Raw genomic sequence first — 21242 nt, forward strand, 5'->3', positions numbered from 1 at the left:
TTTTTTTTTTTCAAAAAAGACTTTAAATTTAAGATATTTAGGTTGGAACTTTAGTTTCTAGCAATAACACAGATTAGATGTCCTGAAAATATTCTCCATAAAGGCCAACATCAGTTAAAAACAAGAATAAAGATACTTTAAATGAAAATGAGATGATAAGTCCTTCAAGTAGTTCTATTTGGGGAGGAACCACAAAGATTCCAGAGGATGACAAATAAAAAGAAAAACCTGCCTATTCCTCAACACGTGGAACTAAAGCTCTAAAACACAAAAGATAACAAGGAAATCTTAAACACAATCAGAGAAGAAAGAAAGATTACCAGGACTAATAATAGGCTTCTGAACAGTAGTTTTTCAGAAGAGAATGAAATAATACCTTTCAAACTATATGAAAATAATAACTGACAATCTGTAATTATAACAAATGACAACCTATAATTTTATACATAGCTAAGGTATTATTATAGTAAAAAAAAAACAGAATAGAGACCTTTTCAAAGAGATAAAATTCAAATCTCAGATGAATCTCAATGATATCTCTCAGTAGAAAGGAAATTCAATTCAGGATAAAAAAAGATACAGGGAAGAATAATCATCAAGGAAGTTAGTGAACACGTAGCTAAACACATATTGATTTTAAAATAACAATAATAGTTAATTTTGAAGTAAAAATAAAAGAAATCCAAAAGGCTAGGCAACAATAAAATGTAGGAATTAAGGAGATAAAAATTTAGCAATAGTTCACAGTTCTTTTACAACTTTGTTGGAGGTTATAGGTATTGGTTTACTGTAAATTTTGCTAAGTTTGTATGTGAAATGTTAGGTGTTATGTGAAAAAACTATACCTTAACATATATGAGAGCTAAAAATCTTTTAAAATTAAATATTTAAGCAATCAACTTAAATGAAAAAGTACAGGATAAGCTGAAATCAATAAGAAAATGAAAATAAGAGTGAAAAGTAATTAAATAGAAAACAATTAAATGAAACAAACTCGAGTAGATTCTAAGTAAAACATAATAATACAGATACACCTCTATCTAGATTGATGAATGAAAGGAAAAATGTTGGTATTGCACATCGTTGAGTCAGAAAGAGAACACAATGCTAGAGGTACAGAAGAAATTAAAAATGAAATGAAAGTACAATGAATGTATCTCTATTCAAATGACTGTAAAATTTAAATGACTAGGAAATTTCCAAGAAAGGAACACTAACAACACTAACTCTTCAAAAGCAAGTTTTTAATTTAATATTAATGATGGAAATATTTCATCAGAAGTTTACAATCCATCCCAAACAACACACACACTTATAAAACTACCAGAAAAAAAAATGATTTTAAAGGTTAGTTATTAAAACATTCAAGAAACTGATAATTACTCTAAAAATACCTCTTATTTTTTTTAAAGATATTCTTTTTAAGTAATGTCTACACCCAGTGTGGGACTCGAGCACAGAACCTGAGATAAAGAGTTGTACACTCCACCAAGAGAGTCAGCCAGACACCCTTAAAAAACTCTCATGAGAAGTAGAAGAAAGTTTTTACCCAATCCACTGCATAGCTAGTATACCCCCAGAATAGTGTTACAAAAGTAGCCAGTGAACTGGCCAGTCAATTTGTTATTGATTAGTAGTGAGGAAGGAGTTTGAATTAATTGTAAATCAGTGTGCTGCTTCCTTCCATAAGAACATTTTGCTTCAAAAAGTGTCAGCTGAACTAGAATTGTCATGCTTAGCGATGTACTTGATTTTTATTCTGACAAGGTCCTCATTTCATTGTGATCCAGTAGTAAAGAGTTCAGAACTAGCACCACCAAATTAGCACCAGTTCGAACATCACACTTTGAGCAGCACTATTCTGGAAACCAAAACAGCACAAGGATAGAAAGAAAAAAATTGGACCACATTTTTTAATGTTGAGGTAAGTGTCCAGATGAAAATATTTTAAAACTGAACATATTAGGGAACTAGAACAAAAAATCCAAAGTCAGGTTTATAACCAGGAATTTTATGAAACTCAACACCAATGCATAATAAATGAAAGGCAGTTGGGGTGGGGGTGGCGCGCCTGGGTGGTTCAGTTGGTTAAGCATCCAACTTCAGCTCAGGTCATGATCTCATGGTCCATGGGTTTGAGCCCCCCTCCCCCCCCCCCCCCCCCCCCCCCCCCGTCAGGCTCTGCACTGACAGTTCGGAGCCTAGATCCTGCTTCAGATCCTGTGTCTCTCTCTGCCCCTCCTCTACTGTGGTCTGTCTCTGTCGCTCTCAAAAATAAACATTAAAAAAAAATTAATAAATGAATGGGAAAAATAAGTAAGAAAATCAGGGACTTTCCTTAGGATTCTTAAATAAAATAAAACAAAAAAACCCACAGAGGAACCAATGATAGCGTTTACCACTTCATGATAAAAATTATGATCCATACTCTAAAATCTGAAAGTACGGGCACCTGGGTGACTCAGTAAGTTCAGTGAGCAACTCTTGCTTTGGGCTCAGGTCCTGATCTCACAGTTCATGAGATCAAGGCCCACGTCAGGCTCTGCCCTGACAATACAGAACCTGCTTGGGATTCTCTATCTCCCTGCCTTTTTGTCCCTCATGCTGTCTCTCTCAAAATAAATAAATAAACATAAAATAAAATAAAATATGAAAGTAAATAAAAATGATAATTATCATGGTTTACATTCAATGCATACCCTGGAAGGAATAATCAACTAACTAAAAAAAAAAAAAAAAAAAAAAGGGAAGAAAGAAAAGGAAACAAAGACAAAGAAAAGGAAACAAGCTATAAGTAAAGAATGTCAGTAGTACAATTGCATAGAACATCTAAAAGACTCTACAGACAACCTATGAAAATTAACAAGAGTATGTTTGTATAATAATAAAATTTCTGAATGTCATTTCTATAAATCATTTTTGTTACAAATGTAGATTTTTAAAGATATTTTTAATTTTATACCAATATAAAAGATACATAGAACTATACCTAACAAATGTAGGTAAAAACTATAAAAAAGATATAAAATTTGTGTTGAAAGACTAATGAAGAATTAATTAACTGAAGAGATACGAATGATGAGTCTATAGAAAGTAAGGATCAAAATATTAAGGATGCCATTTCTCTCCAGGTTAATTTTTAAATTAATTGCCAATTAACACAGTGCTTTAAGGAACACAAGGTTTTAAGTAAAATGGTTAAAAATGAGTAAAAAGAGGCCAAGAATAGCAAAGATGATTTTGACAGATAAAAATAACAGGCAAGGTTTTAATAATTATAAAGATACAATAATTCAGAAGTATTTCAGGTAGTACTATATTGACCTAGTCACAAAGAGATGAGTAGGATAGAATAGGATGGGATAGGACAGATATAGGACAGAATCCAATAAGATGTTAGAATGTATGAGGATAAAATAAGAGGGATTAGGATAGGATAGGACAGGATTTAGTAATGTATTCACCAATTTATGAAAATTTATTATTTTAAATAAGTGGCATTGCTGATGAGGGATGAACCGTGGCATAATTAGTTAAGGGTACTGAAAAAAATTGCCACTCATATAGGAAAAAAATCAAGTCTTAACACAAAGGCTTTAATCTGAAAATCAAAGCTTTTTTAAATTTTGCTATAAATATAGAATATATTTGTGTCCTCACTATCATAGTGGACTTCTTTAAAGAGAGATATAGAAAGTACAAACCATAAAATATACATTGTAGAAGTACCTTTCTGCATCCAATTGCACACACACACACACACACACAGAAAATGGCAACCTAGAGACTCAGAGAGATGCTGACAAGGCATAAAACCAACCAAGAGCTACTATGCTTAATATAAAACAAACTGTGGTAAATCTGGTAGAAAAAAAATGAAAGAGAGGAAAATAAGGAAGAGAAATAAAAATCCAATGAAGTGGACAAAATCGAAAATCTAGCAACAGGCAATTCAAAGAAGAGGACATGTGATTGAGGTTTAAAAATGTTTAACCTCGGTAGTAATAAGAGAAATGCAAGTTAAAAGTACAATAAGAAGCAGTTTCACCCTCAGAGATTGACAACATTTAGTCTGAAAATAACATGTTTTGACAATTTTGTGGAGCAAATATATTTTTTATAACCCGCTAGTGGGAATTTAAATGGGTACAACTAATTTGAAGGCTTATTTGACAATATATAGAAAAACTGAAGATGTACATACTCTAAGACTCAGCAGTTTTTCTCTAGGGATGCAATCACATACAAGCACACAAGGAGATATGTACATAGAAATGCTTACAAAGAAAGTTTGGCAACAACCTAAATTTCCATAAAGTGAAATATAGATACATATATTATATTTACTCAATAGCTATGAGACAGATGTACATGAATTATATGTTCCAAGGTGAATTACTCTCAAAAATACATTGAACAACAACAAGCAATTCACAAAACAGTGTAGATAATATATCATTTGAATATATATATATATATATATATATATATATATGGGCTAAACATATAGGCTACAAAATATAATACTTGCCAAAATTATAAGAACGCCAAATTAAGCCTGGTGATTAAGTATTAATGGAATTGAAATGTTTTCTTTTTTAAGTAGGTGATAAGTATACAAGAGATTATTCTTTCAAACTTTGTAGTTCTAAATTTTTTCACAGAAATAAACTCATATGATCATCAAATTCTGTCAACCTATGTACACAGAAGTCTATTCCGTGAAAATGATAACATGGTAATCCTCTCATCAGGAAAAATGTCGATATTAAATGGCTTTGCGTATGGCAAGTATCTTGTGAGAGCTTCATCCTCCTGGTAACAGGAGCCTAATTAGGGTGCAATCCAGAATTACAATAGAAGTTGGCCTTCACCAAAATTTAGGATCTGTTTATGACTAAAGCTACTGAGATCTTCAGATGGATAAATGTAACAAGGTAGAGATAAGGAAGGCTCAACCTCAGTTTTGTTTACTTCAGTATAAACAAAAAAAATCTGAGTTATCCAAATTCAATCCTTTATAAAATATGCTGTAGCTTTGTTTTCTGTGTGTCTTAATTATTTTATTCACAAAAAGTTCCAAAGGTAAAATTATTAGTATCTATATCTGCATCTATATGTACCTGTTATGTATGTATAGATGCATATATATATGTATTCTATATGTATATACATGTATGTATATCTATTAACTCTAGGAATGTATGAAGGTGCAAAATTAGGATAGCAAGTAAAATTTAGGAAAACAGAAAAATCCCAAATTTTTCTTGGGATAAAAAAATAGAATGGAATAAAGTTGAATGGAAGGAAGCTGGGTAATCGAATTAAATATATCAAATTAAGCTCCTTTTTTACGAATACTGAAGTGTCAGAGCCAGAATTAAAAACCAATTGTATTTGATTCTATATGTTATGTTATATCTGATTCTATATGTGATGTTTCCAGCTGTATCTGATTATATATATTAAGCGGTCAGGCTATAGGGTTATCGCAGTCATGGTATGATGTCCTACAATGGGAACCACGTTACCAGATACAGTGGGAAGAGACCCAAAGCCCAGTCTATACCCACTCAGAGGGGACTACCAACTTCCCTATTACTTGTAACATTACTATGAGTTAGATGAGGTACATAACACATACTGGATGGAGCCCAAATTAAAATTTAACTCCTATTAAATCAATAGCAATTAGCTTTTTGGATTATTTTGCTATCATTTGAAGGAAAAAAAAAAACATCAGAGGGAAAGGACTCTGTGAAAGGCAAAAAAGATAAGAACCCTGCTGGGCAAGAAGAGTTTCCCTCTGGCAACTAGTCTGAGTCAGATGCTGGACAAACGGGACTGGTAGAATGGGAAAGAAGAAATTAATATCAATTTTTTGCAAATTTAAGCTGTTTCCAAAATCATCTGATATATTGGTAAGAAATTCATATTCATTTAACATTTATAAACCTGTTGTACAATATGTAATACATTGGAATTTTTAAGCACATCATCTCTGATAGACACAAGCCCAGTTTGGGAAGAATAGGGTGTCATTTACTTCTTCTGGTAAAGAAGCTTCTGGTAAAGAAGCTCTCGCATGACATTATGTAGTTTAGTTGGCTTGGTGGTGTACCCAGGTCAAAGGTCTATCAAGACAATGTTTCACCATTATTTTCATCATCATTAGAATCAACACCATTGCCAATATTATAAAGTTTATTTACAGTTTAGAAAGTAGTTTATCCCTATGTGTGTGTGTGTATACAGGTGGGTGAATGGTGTATGTCTTTCTGAAGAAGACATTTGATCTGAAATAGATCAATCTTCCTCTCACTGTCATTCTCGTAGGAATAACAGAGGAATAACAGAGTCAGTTGAGCGTCTGACCTCAGCTCATGTCATGATCTCACAGTTTGTGGGTTCGAGTCCTACATCAGGCTCTGTGCTGACAGCTCAGAGCCTGGAACCTGCTTTGGATTCTGTGTCTCCCTCTCTCTCTGCCCCTCCCCCCACCTCTCTCTCTCTCCCTCCCTCCCTCTCCCCCACTCATGCTCGCTCTCTGTCAAAAATAAATAAACATTGAAATAAATTTAAAAAAAGAAAGGGAGAAATAACTTATTCAAAGCTTTACAAATATCAATCTGGTTGACTTGTGGAGAGAAGATTACAGAGGAGGAAAAGAAAAGACAGGAGACCAGTTTGGAGACACTTGACAAGTTTCAATTTAGAGATGATCATAGTACTTAGATAACAGACAATGGACAAAGATATACATTTCAGATTCATTAGCATGTAGAATGTTAGCTACAGCCACAGGATTTAAATGAGTTCATCTAAAGAGAGACTAGAAAGAGAAGAAAGGAAGGGAAGGGAAGATGGCTGGGGGCACTGCAACATTTAGAGGACCAGTAGATCAGGAACCAGTGATGGTGACTCATTGGTATTGAGAAGCAGATGAAGGTGATGTCACTGTAGCCTAGTGAAGTAGGGGTTTAAGGTGGTGGCTGAGGTCAGTAGATGACTAACCATTGACTTTGGCAAAATAGAGATCACTGACATATTTTATTGTTGCCCTGCAAAAAAAAAAGCCAGACTAAATTGGATTGAATAGCAAAAGTGAAGTCATGACATTGAGTCAGAGATAGAACTCGCTGTAGGCTTGTCAGCTCCCAGTGTTAGGTCACTGCCTCTGATGTCCCATATTCTGAACATCCTCTGAGGTCACATAACTGATTCTTCTGGGAGTAATACTTAAGCATCAAACTCAGGGTATTTAAAGCTGGATACCACTACAGTTACTATAATATTTCTATTTGACTCTCCCTTTGACTGTGATTGCCTGGGTTTTACCTCTAATAACCTGAATTCCAGTGATGGGTTATAAAATCCTTACTTCAAGTTTTACAGTATGAAGCATAAGAACACTTTCAATTAATATAGCAAAGGTTCCTTGATGAATGTGTGAAATTTATTTCTCATTTATATTTCAATTAAATACATCCTTTAACAGCTTAATTCCTTCTGGAGGAATTTGGGCATAAAAAAAGAAAATAAATTAGTAAGTAAGTAAATAAATCTGACTTTTATTATCTGTTCACACATTTTAGATAAACTCAACTTGTTAATTAGATTTGTTTTCTTTAATATGATATAAACTCTCATTGAGCCATGTAATTCATTATGATAAGATATGTAATTGTAGGTAAGTACAAAGAAGAAGATATTTACCTTGCATATTTATATCTATACTGTATCTATGGTATGATTGTATCTTCCAAATATATATAAATATTTTAATATCATTTGTTCTTATATTTAGCAATTCCAGATTTTATATTTGATAGAATAATGTTGCTCTTTCTAAAATCACACATTCTGTCTTCCTCCCTCTCTCTCTCACACACACACAAACTAAATACATACAAAAACAAAACGGTATTATAATGTCAATGTACTGATAGACAAACCACACAGGAATGCTTTATTTTACTTGTTTAGTTTACTTAGTTTAGATGTGAATTGATAAAACTCTGATAAAGTATTTGTTCAGTGCCTACACTTTCACATCCCCTTCAATTTATGCGACACTTCAGAATATCACTACCACAAATATCACAACTGGATAAAACTCTGCAAAGTTGGAAATCTACTCCATACAGTCTACTCTTTGATTTATTTAATGGAACCTTTATATAGTTTATTAGAGATGGCATCTGTCGGCCTGGAGAATACAAGTCATTTCAATCAAGAGAGTTACATACGATAAATTTGTAAACTTTTAATACCTTTCTTGTCATTGCAAGAGCTATATCCTCCTGTTAGACTAAAACTCTCGTTGCACCCTAAAACAGTTCATACGATTCACATTTTGTGGGGACTGCTCTAGGTAACACTCTTGAGCAGTGGAAACTTGATCGAGGTAAAAGGGCCTCCAGGGACCACCAAGCTGAATGTAAATAGACTTTTTAAGCAAACCACCTCGAAATAACCATAGGCCCTAACTGATCAATTACAACCAGGCATACAGTTTCTAAGATTACCAAAAAAGGGAAATTCTTACGTTCCCATTCTCCCTCACTCTGCCCTATACCTGTGACCCTTCATCACCACCTTCTCGCAGGCAGTTTCTCCCTTGGTGTCCTTCCCGCTGCTCCCTTGCGGTGTATTCAGTAAACTTTTATCTCTTTGGTTCTGCCTTGGGTGAATTAATGATTTTACCACCCGGGCCACTGGCCTGCACCCAATTGGAGCGCCTCACATTTGGTGGTCCTCCCATCTGATCGAGACACCCCACACACTTCTAACCTACTCAAGTTATTTTGTAGTACTTGAGATGCTACAGTGGACCTGGTTCTAGTGAACAATTTTAAAATCATAACTTATTATGTGTTTAATATGTGTAGGGTGAAATGTTAAGTTTCATGTTTATTTAACTACATTATTTCATTTGGTCCTCATAACCAATCTATAATGTAGGTACTTCCTCTTCTAACTTGTATATGAGGAATTTGACTCACAGAAAAGTTAACAACTTAGGTTGCCAGGCTAGTAAGCAGACAACAGCCTTCTAATCAAGATCAGTATTACCTTAAAGCTTAAACTATTGATTACTAGATTCTGCTATTCCTGCATGGTTTTGAAGCAAATACACTGCAGGAGAAGAATTTGAATATTGAAAAACAAGGGGAAAAAGAGCTTGTTAGGAAAAAAAAGTGTGTAAATATTGTTATGTAATAATAAGAAAAAGAATACAACATCCAGAGTTTAATTCTAATAAAATTGATAGACATTTCTAAATCAGAATTTTTGAGGGAATGTTAAATTGCCACAAGTTCACGATTATACAACAGTTTAGTTAATCTCTGACAATATGAGGTCATTCTTATCAGCTAAGCATCTATTTCCATATAAAAATAAACACGCAACGAATTCACAATTGTTGTACATTTATAATTCATCCACCTACAACTCTTATGTCCCCACCATCTACTCATTGACAAAGAAGCTAAATCCTGGCCCACCTCATCTTTAAATATGCACACAAACACCATTCCCTGCCACAACACACCAACACAAACACACACACACCCCAGACCTTTCTTTACCTTATTCAAGTTACTCTCTCTGTAGACAACAATCAGCATTGTGAAACCATCTGTTCTATGTCTTTCAGGAAGGGTAAATACAAACCTTAACCCAACAGGTTGCTCCCTCCCAACTATTAACACATCTTTTGAAAGGCACAGTTCCAGCCTTTTTAAATGTATAAATTTAGAATTCAGTTCCCAAAGTAAATTTTATTTATGTTCAGTAGGAACAAAACTCTGTCTTAACAAGAATTCAGCTTTTAAATATTAAGGAGTTTGTTTTATTCCTACTGTTACAAGAAGTCCCCATATGGTAGAGTAAGGGATTTACATTGTGAGTGTAAATTAAAAGATACTGAAAGCAATGATGTATTCTAATGATAAAATAAATCTGCAGTGGATGATGATAGTATAGCTATAAACTTTAACATGCTTTTTATTGGTTTTTACTTTTTGGGCTCATCCCATCAACAAAACATAGAACACGACTTAAGTATTAGCATGCAAATGTTTAATATTACAACCTTATGAAAGCAATGGCAGAACTATCAAGAAGGAGAAAGATGAGGTGGAGGTGAAAGTGGGCCTGCTGATTTACTCACGATACATAATACAGAGTCATAACGATGAGTTGAGAAATACAGATTCAAGCAAAACATCTAAAGGTTATAAATATAATGAAGAATGATTTAAAATTATATACTATCAGAGGTGCCTGGTTGGTTCAGTCTGTAGAGCTTATGACTCTTGATCTCTGGGTCATGAGTTCAAGCCCCATGTTGGATATGGGACAACATTAAATTAAATTAAGATAAATTAAATTAAATTATATTAAATTAAAAAGTAAAAATAAATAAAATTATATGCTGTCAAAATCAAGTTATGGTAGGTAAGGAAGCAGGAGATAATATATGTCTAGTGATTTCCTCAGCCAATAAAGATGAGGATATGTTATTTTGAACATTACAATAGGATGCACACACACACACACACACACACACACACACACACACAAACCCACACACAATAAAATATTTAGAGGCCACTATCTTCTGAAATAAGTCCAAATTTGGAGAAAAGGAGAGAATTACCTTTGCATTTTCTTCAATGTTTTTCCTTAGGCAGTATGAATATTATTTATATATAATTAATAATATTTTAGAGTTTGGTAAATAGTTTTAAAGACACTCAGCTAAACTTTTTATTTAATACCAGAAAGCATAGCTCATAATCAATAAACTGAAATGAATAATCAGCATCTTTGGTATATGTTCCTGTATCCAGATTGACAATAGTAAGCAATTCTACTCAAAGATATAATTATCAGAGGGTGCGTTTTGTGGCTAAGTCATCCTGGTGGACTCATTGGGTTGCAGTTTTGCACAAAAGTGTTCTTCAGGAACCATATTAAGGTTTCTTTATGATAGAGGCAGGCAATTAGCTACTCCCACCCAAAATATCTCCCAGGCTAAGGTAATGCCTTATATGTTGTGATACAGAATTCTAGGTCTTCATCAAAGTACTTGTGTGAAAAATAAATACGTATCACAAAATACACTTTGAGAAGCTACTGACTATGCCTGTATGTATTCTTGCAATTAACCTCCATGTGAAATGGGGTGGTCCATCTGCACTAGAAAGTAGTTTGTTTTGCTTTGTTTTAATTATAACAAAATGTTAAATTTGATAACTACATGATTTTTATATAAAGTATGCTTTCCTTTTTAAAAATTACACAGAACTTCTCCTACTTTAGACATGTAGCAGCAATGCTTCACTAATTAATGCTTAAGCATTAATTGTGGTTTATTTATGTCTCATTAAAAATCTCTATTGCGTCTAATAATATTGAAAGTAGCGGGGTAGTATAAGATATGATAAAATAAACACTTCTTAATTTTCTCTATATTCAAGCTTCTATTGTACTAGATTTTTAACAAAATGCATTGGTAATATTTTTGCATGTGTGTTTGTGAGAGAAAATACTTCACAGAATCAGAGAATCATGATTTGCAGTTGATGGCATTGGTAAGTGAAGCACTGTGGCATAAATCATATGTATGCAAGGTACTCTTTTCAAAGTAACTGTCTCAAATTAAGACAAACAATAGGCATAAAGTCAATTTTAAAGGTTTAAAATTTTAATTCATGTTTTGGACAATGTAAGAGTTAGTATGCATTGTTATTCTTAATACTAAATAGTATTTCCAAATTTTTTTTCTTATTATTTTTTTAAAAATAGAAGAAAAAATAGAATTACTCTCTTTCTGTTATGATTTTGGGTAAGTTCTAGTGAGTAATGGCACCAAAAATAGACTATATTTCACAAACGTCAATTCCCAGCCTAGGTTTTAAACCCTCATAGTCTACCCACCCCACCACTTAGTCAGCTTTATTAAGTCTCCAAATACACAAAGGATGAAGTCCATTTTTTTCTTACAATCTTTTCCAGTTTTTTATTCCTGTTGCTTATTTTGTTTCTTACGCTCCTTGTAGCATTTAAAACCCTCAACATTAGATTAAACTGATATTTCAAATTATGTTTTCAAAACTTTTGTTGTTTATTCAGTAACTGTTTGTTATGAGAAGTAAGAATTCCATGTCCCAGTATCTCAATTAAACATTGACCCAGTGCCCCTACGGTCACATATGATTCATAAAAAGCAAGGAAATTCCAAAATGCATAGAAAACAAAGAATCATAGGTATAAATTTTTGCAAAAAAAAAAATCAGTATTTTTAAATTAGTTTATTTTCTCAGAGATGTCTGAGACAGTTCCCAAAACATCCTTATCCTTCTGGAATGTATATGGAAACATTACTAACACAATGGGTTTCATTTTGGTTTTAGATTCTTTTAATGAAATGTACTATAGCTAGCTATACAGTGTACAAATGTTCCCAATATCCAGCCAGCAGTTTACCATAAGTTCATAATTTCTAGACTTATTTTCAATATGCAATCAGAGAAATCAGGTGTGTCCTATCAAAACATCATTTTGTGGGTAGGATTCTCCCTTGTGGTAGTCCTTGTCACTAGCATGGAGGTTCTGGTATATGGCCATTAACTTGCTCTCAAGGGAATTTGAATGTATTCATTGTTCTTCTACATGGTCTGCAGTAGACAGGGAATGAATTATAGATCTGCTGTTAATTATTTCCTATCCAGTTGTTCTATATTAAATTTGAGGACTTCTGTTCACAAAACAAAACAATCAATAGAGAAACTAGGCAAACCATTAATAGAAAGCAAATTATCAAAGTACATATATTCACCAAAACCATATATCCAGAATATTTTGAGGAAGTATAAAGCAATAAAAAAGACAACACAATAGTAAAAAAGTCACTACTACCTAGGATACCCAATGGCTAATAAATCTAAGAAAGGCAATAAACCACAGAGAAATACAAACTAAAACAATAAAAATATGATTACACAATTATTAGGATGGCTAAAACTAAAAAGACAAGAAATATCAGCTACTGGTGAAAGTATAAAGCAACCAGAATTTTCATACATTGCTAGCACGAGTCTATACTAGTACAACCACTTTGGGGAACTTTTTGACAGTATTTACTAAAGCTGAGTATGTAAGAATGATACAACCTCTACTCCTGATAATATGCCCATCAGAAATGTGTGCATATGTTTACCATAAAAGTATGTTCTAGAATGTTCAAAGCAGCATAATCTGTAATAACTCCAACCCCGAAAATTTTCAAATGTCCTACCAAACATTAAAATAATAAATAAAATTATCTCTGCAATGGAATATCATTATGGCAGTGATAACTGACTGAAATACAACTACATGCAACAATATGAATGATTCTCACAATGTAGAACAGAAGTAGCTAGACACAGTACTTACTGTTTAATTCTATGTATATTTGGTAAAACAAAAAAATGTAAAAGTCATGTCTGCCATATGAAGTCATAATAATGATTAGAGGGGCAGTAACTAACGAGGAACACAGGCCGTTTGGGGGGCTTGGGTAACATGCAGTTTCTTAATCTGTGCAGTATTTACATTAGGTGGGTTTACTTCATGAATATTTACACCATATTTATAATGGTGTACTCTTGTGTGTAGGTGTATGTGTGTGGATCTAAAACGTATCTATCGGGGCACCTGGGTGGTTCTATTGGTTAAGTGTCAGACTCTTGTTTCGACTCAGGTCATGATCTCATGGTTTGTGGGACGGAGCTCCCCTCAGGCTCTGCGGAGACTGTTTGCAGTTCTCTCTCTCCCTCTCTCTCCACACCTGCTTCAAATTAAATATTTAAAAAAATCTTTTAATGAAACATCTATCATCTATATACATTACACTTTATCACTAACTCTTTCATCATAGGAAGAAATAAATATTTATTATTACAAAATAAAAAAGGGAAGAAACTCAGAGCAATATATCTTTGGATTTTTAAACAGAACAAAAGATGAAAACCCACTGTGATGCTGTTTGTATTTTAAATGTGATCTAGAAACTTAAAAGTCTGTAGTAGTTCTGGGCACCAATAATAAAATATTCGGCCAATGTACTCTGATTGATTTAAGCATCTAATGTTATTTTTTACCCTTGGAGTCTGAAGAGTCATAATGACCCTGCTCCAACAGACAAGCAAACTCTTATCTATGAGACAATTCAAAGCTGAGCTGAGGCATAATTTTTATAAATATACCTTGACTACAAACATATTGTTGTATTACTAATTGAAGTATTTCTTTGAAATTGCTGGTCGAGAGCCAGTAAAATCTCTACTGAATTACACCCAAGCCTGATGAAAAATTACTTTCAATCAGAATGTCAATAAAGCTATTAATAACATTTCAGAAGGTGCTTCTTAGTGAGGCAACCAGGCAGCTGCTGTAAAAGAGAGAGAGAGAGAGAGAGAGAGAGAGAAGTAAGACATCCCCTCCCCCATTCCTTTACTATGACAGTGTAATTTGAGTCTCATTAATCTGCAGTGACATCTCCCTATTGTCAGCCTGTGTGGCAGAAATGGTTTTAGTCCAGGGTCATATTAAAATGACGGTGAGCGAGTATCCCACCCACTTTCATGGAGCTTTATTTGTAGCACTGTGATCTCTATAATTGAAGGCTTGCCTATCTTTTTGTTAGGAGAAATATAAGGACCATCTATCAATGTCAAAGACAGGAAGGTGATACCATATATCAAGCATTATTTAGCACTTGCACATCATTCAGAAAGATCGATTATTATAGTATTTATTTTAAACTGCCCAGTTGTACCCGCAAAAGTAAGACATCCATCTTTATCTGTTGCATACCTTTAATCTCCAACGTGGTTAACTGGATATTTTGTATTATAGCCAGCCACTCTTTGAATTCTGAGAAAGTAGTAATTTTGTATTTCATTTAGACATTTCTCAATTTATCTTCATCATTCCTTTCCTTGAATTCAATAAATTCTTGTTTTATGAATCCAGCCTGTAAGTCCTTGCTGAATAAACCGTAATAATGGCAAGATATTGTTAAGTGAGAAGTGGCTGTACTGCCTTATTACTTAAAACTGTGGGAAGGAGATGAGGCAGAACGAAATGTCTTCAGTCATCCGAACTTTTAGAATCTGCACAGACTCTGCCTCCTCCAATAGTCTTCCTCACAGAACCAATGAGAAGACAAAGGGAAACATTTGCAAACAAAGATTAAATTTCTAGTGATCATGTTACCAACTGAATTTCCTTAATCTACTTACACCTCCCTGAGTTTTCCTCTTTTGGTGAAAGGCTGAAATTGTGTGCCGAGGAACCGCTAGCTTTGACATAAATAATTTATAGAAGTTGGCAATAGATATAATCACTTTAAGTGTTATTGGAACAGCGGCTGTGAACAACTTCAATGTCTAGAATGAGGATTGGGGAAAGAGAAATGGCATCCCTATTACATATTCAAAGTATCTTTGTTTATAGTGCGGAATTAAATTTGCTCCCTTAAATCAAACGAGAGGATTGTGATGAATTTAAAATATACCGAGAAAATGGACAACATGTGGATTTTAAGATTAAGTATCTAAATAAGCCAATCAATATGGAGGGGGCAAAAGGGAAAAGAAGTGCCTTGAAAAAAAAGTAAAACACTCATCAGACAGGAAATGGAGGCTATAATGGAACGATCACAGTGTGTGTATATATGTATAGGTGTGTGTGTACATATGTATATATAAACAACACTTTGTGAGAGTGCTGATTTCACAAAATTTAGGCTTTATGAGTATTTGCAGCTGTTTTTACAATTCCTCAAAACTAGAAGAAGGAAAATAATATTTAACATTCATCATTTAGGTTCGATTCACTTTCAAAGTATTCCTGTTACTAATATTTAAAGTTCTCATTGCCAAAATGAACACTTAACTCTGATTCCTTTAAAAAAAATCCAAGTTGGTATCTCCAGGCAGGTGAATTCATCACCCCTGTAGCACAATGGCCAGCTTTGTGCCACTAACCCTTTCTGAAGCCCTCCTTTCTCTCCTTCCTATGTCAATCTGAACCCTACCTAGGGGCTACAAAGATGCCTGAAAAACAGTAAAAACCCTTTTTCTCTACTACCTCAGCCTACAATAATTTTTGTTATCTGATTTTCACACTCTTAATTGCTCAAATAGATGGTTTGGTTTGGTGATTGGTTGATGAGTTGTGTGACCAGACTGCGTGGGCTCACATCTTGCCTATTCCAACTATTAGCTGCTCCACATTGAGTAAATTTACACAACTCTTTTGTGCCTCTTATCTTCCTCTACAGATGGGAATAGCAATAGTATCTTTTCAAAGAGATGTGGTAGGGAGAAGATGAGGTAAGAGATGATACATGTAAATTCTTAGAAAAGTTCATGGCAGGGGTGCCTGGGTGGCTTAGTCGGTTAAGCACCTGACTCTTGGTTTGAGCTCAGGTCGTGATCTCGCAGTTCATGAGTCTGAGCCCCGTATGGGGCTCAGTGCTGCCAGTGCGGAGCCTACTTGGGATTTTCTCTCTCTTTCTCTCTCTGCCTCTCCCCTGCTTGTGCTCTCTCTATCTCTGTCTCTCAAAATAAATAATAAATGAACTTAAAAAAAAAGACAAGTTCATAGCATACAGAAATCAAATAATAATAATAATAATAATGATAATAATATAAAACAACTATTTTAGTGCACATTTAAGGGATTCTGTTAGGCACATTTCCAAGCACGTTATATGTATTAACATATTTAATTCCAATGACAACCCTATGAAACAGATACTATTATCTTCATGCTGGATTCTGCCACACTTGGTCATGTCACAATATGTTGGCTGGGCTTAGTCATAATATAATTAATATGATTTGATATGTAATACTTCTGAAGTATTTAGATTCAAAGCTAGTTAGTCTACAAAGTTTCAGGTATAGGATCATGTGTTTGGAAAAGTTCTCATAGTTATTTATATCAGCTGGTAGGTACAAATTACTGTTTTAGGTAACTCTTCAAATATTGAGGTAGGGAACTAATCCTCATAGAAATTAAATAAATTCCCCCAACGTACTCAGCTGATAGCATAGTCAAAATATGAACCCAGAAAATTCTGGCCTTCACATCCCTGACATCTCTTCTAGAAATGAATATTTAGGACTTCTGCAAAGGCATGACAATCGGTATGAAACCCAAGGTTACTAGTCCCAGGCAAAAGGCTCCATTTTACAACACAGGAACTTTGCATATCTGGGAATGTTTTGCTCAAACAAATTTAACTTCGAAATGGTTTTAATTTTATTAATTAACTAATTGATTTATTTATTTCAGAAATCCTAAACAGATACTAAAATGCGGCTTACTGCAAGGATGCAGAGCACAGCTCAGAGTGCTCAGAGATAGATAGACCACACTTGCATTACTGAGTAGATTGGGAAAGGAAAGCTGATTCTGGAAATAATAAATATTCACTTATACTTATCCCCTCTCCCTAGAAAAATCTCACTAAACTTGTAATGAAGGAATATAAGGCATAAAAAAATTGTGGAGAGGCCAGGAGAGAGAGAAACAGATAGAGGAAAACAAAACAAAGCAAAACCTGAAAGAATATGAAATCTAGTAAGACGTAACCCCAAGAGTGATAAGGATGTGACTCTGTCTGGTAGGACCCTAAAGTCTCCAGCTTTGTAAATCCAGTGGGCAGGAAAAAGGAAAGCTTAGATGACACTGTGACAGACAACATACCCACCCAGAACCATACACACTCACTCTTACACAGACACATTCGCACATTTATGTATGCTCTCATACATATGCTTCTGCTTGTGTGCAGAAGTCTGAAGAAGTGTCCCCTGTTCAACTGGGAAAGTAACAAAACAGAGTCCTCCCCTCTGGAACGTGAGCAGGCCATTCAATCTGGTATTTAGGTCTCCCCAAGGGAAGATCACCACTGTCCAAACCCTCAAGAACAAAGCCCACCTGTTCACAAGGCCCCTCATGTAAGCAGTTGCCAAACTAATAATTCTTAATTAGAAAAGTGAGTTACTAAGATAAACACATGAGATATTTGGGAATTTCCTCTAAGTAAAAGTGACAGAGATGAACATAAAATTACTCCCAAAGAAAGAGACATGTGAAAAAATGTACATCCTTAAAGCAAGATATGCCGCAAAAGAAACAATTGGAGGAGCTGAGGTTTTTTTGAAACTTAAATGTATAAAATAAACACAAAAATTTTAAAGCTCAATAAATAGAATATAGACAGTAGGTATTAAGATTTTACTAAAAATTCTTTCAACTATTCGATGTTGGAAAATATTTGTAATAAAACTTTGATTAAAATCAATAGAAATATTAGAGAATGAAGTTTTGTAAGTGTCCCCAAAAGAGTTAAAAACAAAGGAAAAGGAATTAAAATGATGTGAAAAAAGTAAAGAACATAAAGAAACAATTCAGAAGGCCCAATACACAACTAAAAGCTGTTTCAGAAATTCTAGAGAAACTGGAGTAAAGAATCAAAAATATACATAAAATTTTTCCTCTAAATTAAGTTATGTGTCTCTAGATTGAAGGAGCTCACCCAGCACAATTAGTGAGGAAACTATGCACTTAATTACAACGTAATACAGTCTCAGAATTGTTAAGTGCAAGGAGATTGCATTAAACAAGAAGGGGTGGGGGTAGGGGTGGGGGGGAGGCGGGGAAATGCAGACACAGGAATGAGACCAGAACAGCATGACTCTCAGCTGCCACACTGAATGCCACAAGACTAGAGAGCAACTCCCTCCAACCTCCCCAGGGAAATTATTTTTACCTCAGTATTCTATTCACACCCAACTCTCAATCATGTATGAAGAAAGGATTCAGCTATTTTCAAATAAGCAAGATCTCCAGAAAAATCACTTTCAACAAACTCTTTAGATAGTTACTTGAAAATGCAGCTCTTTTGCTCTGGCAAAACAAACAAACTAATAATGAAGATCCAGACCAAAAAAAAAAAAAAAATGGATTGAATCCAAGAGAGCATTAAATGGAATCAATTCTCAGTCTCACTGCAGTTCAGAAGGGTCCCAAGAAGTCAGTCTTTGCAAAGTTTGAGAATATATGAAAACAGGAGAGTGGAATAAGGGAAAACATGGTATTAGAAAATATTAAGAGTGAGGAAACACAAAAATGTTATGAAAACCAATATAGTCATCATGAATGACTTAGTTCTGCAGTCAATATTTTTTATGTAATTTAAATAGTACAAACATTGTTTATATGAATGTTGCCTGTGGAGAAATTACAAGTATATATAAACAAGAAAAGGAATACAGTTAAAGGAAAGGGGAGGAATTATAAATGTATGCATCTTACAAAGTTAAAAGGCTTTGATGGCACAAGAATTAAAGATACATTTTTATGAAAGATAACCAACAGAGTAAAAAAAGTGATATTACTATTGTGATCTGGTTTTCAAATGAAATATAAATCCAGTTAAACTGGATTTTTAGATAAACAAATATTTTTTTTTTAGTATAAGCATGTCTCCTGTTGTCTTAGTCTGTTCAATCTATTATAACAGAATACCATAGACTGGGTGGCTTATAAGTAAAAGAAATTTGTTTCTCACAGTTCTGGAGGCCAGGAAGTCCAAAATCAAGGTGCTGGTAGATTGTCTGGAGAGACCCAGCTTTCTGGCCCACAGATGGAGGTTTTCCCACTGTGTTCTTACATGGCAGAAAGGGGTGGAACAGTCTCAGACCTCTTTTATAAGGGCACTAATCCCATTCTTGAGGGCTCCATTTACCTTCATGGCCATATCATCTCCCACAGACCCCACCTCCAAATACCCTCATGCTGGGAATTAGATTCCAACATGTAAATTTGGGGAGGCACCTTAAGTCTACAGCACTTGTGATATTTGAGACAAACTTTATTGAAGGTATTATTTTGTTTATAGGAAATTCCAATTGAATTGGGCATTGTGTATTTTTATTTGTGAGATATGGCAACTTGATATCGTCAGAATGGGGGACAAAGTTGGAGATTGGTGCAAGACAGCTAAATCCTTGCCTATTAAAGCAAGGAATTAATGTGTAATGTCTAAAGCAAGTAAATTTAAAAATATTGTGGAAACATAATACTGAGAGATATGGAGGTATCAGGAGAAAAAATATTAAGATGCTAACAATTCTACCTCTGGGGACAGGATTGGAGCTAAGTTCAGCACAATACTTTTGGCTTAGCCACATGCCCGTGTTAATTTAATAATATTATAAACCTTTAAAAATTGAGTAATTAGTGGATCATATTCACTGAGAACATTAAATAAAAGCAAAACTGCAATGGTAAAGAACAGTGTAAACTCTTGATAGTAAAACTGTGAACAATTATACAATAAAAAAGAGAACAGTTAGTACTAAGAATCCCAAAATTAGATAATTGGCTATTCAGAGTACACTGGCAGGGACGAGAATAATGTGGAGCAAAGAGCTAAAGCAGAAAGGTAGATGCCAAATTTAGACAAGCATAGATTGAAGAACAAGAAAAAGAAAAAAACAAAAGCATTTCCTGAGCTTTATATAGTAACCATTTACCATGTTGCTAGTAAGGATAAAACATGGGTCCACGTGTGTGATTGTAATCAAATTAGTTCCCACTTTCCATTACATGGTTTGGGGTCAGTTGGCCACCCTGTAATCTTCCTGTATCTTCCCATGGCCTTGAATGAATAATCTCTCAGGCATTGTTACAGACAATACTGACCAGGGAGAATCCTGCCTGAGAGTAGGGGGTAAGCATCTTAATGTCTAGGATAGACAAACCAGGGAAGAGATGTCTATTAGATTACCTTTACCAGGATTATTTTTTGAGCTATTTGTAGGAGAAAGATGTTAGGAAACTTCTTCCCACTGGTTTCATTTATACACCAATAAAAAGAATATTCTTGGCAATAAGGAGTCTGCCATAGCGGTGTGCAATATGAGGTCTTGGAGTCTGGGAGAAAAAGCTGACAAAAAATGATTGCAAGACTTACCTAAAAATTAGAGACAATTGAATTAAACTGCTGAACACAAGCATAGCTGTTCTCCAACCAACATAGTTCTTAAATGATTTCCAACTCTAGCTCTGGCCTGCCGTTCATTCATATACTACATCATTGACTGGAGGTATATAAAAGGCCACTATTTGTAAAGTAAAAATTACATATTCCTGGGTACCCTTTT

This window comes from Neofelis nebulosa, chromosome 11 (genome assembly GCF_028018385.1).
Source record: "Neofelis nebulosa isolate mNeoNeb1 chromosome 11, mNeoNeb1.pri, whole genome shotgun sequence".
In the NCBI taxonomy this organism is placed as follows: Eukaryota; Metazoa; Chordata; class Mammalia; order Carnivora; family Felidae; genus Neofelis; species Neofelis nebulosa.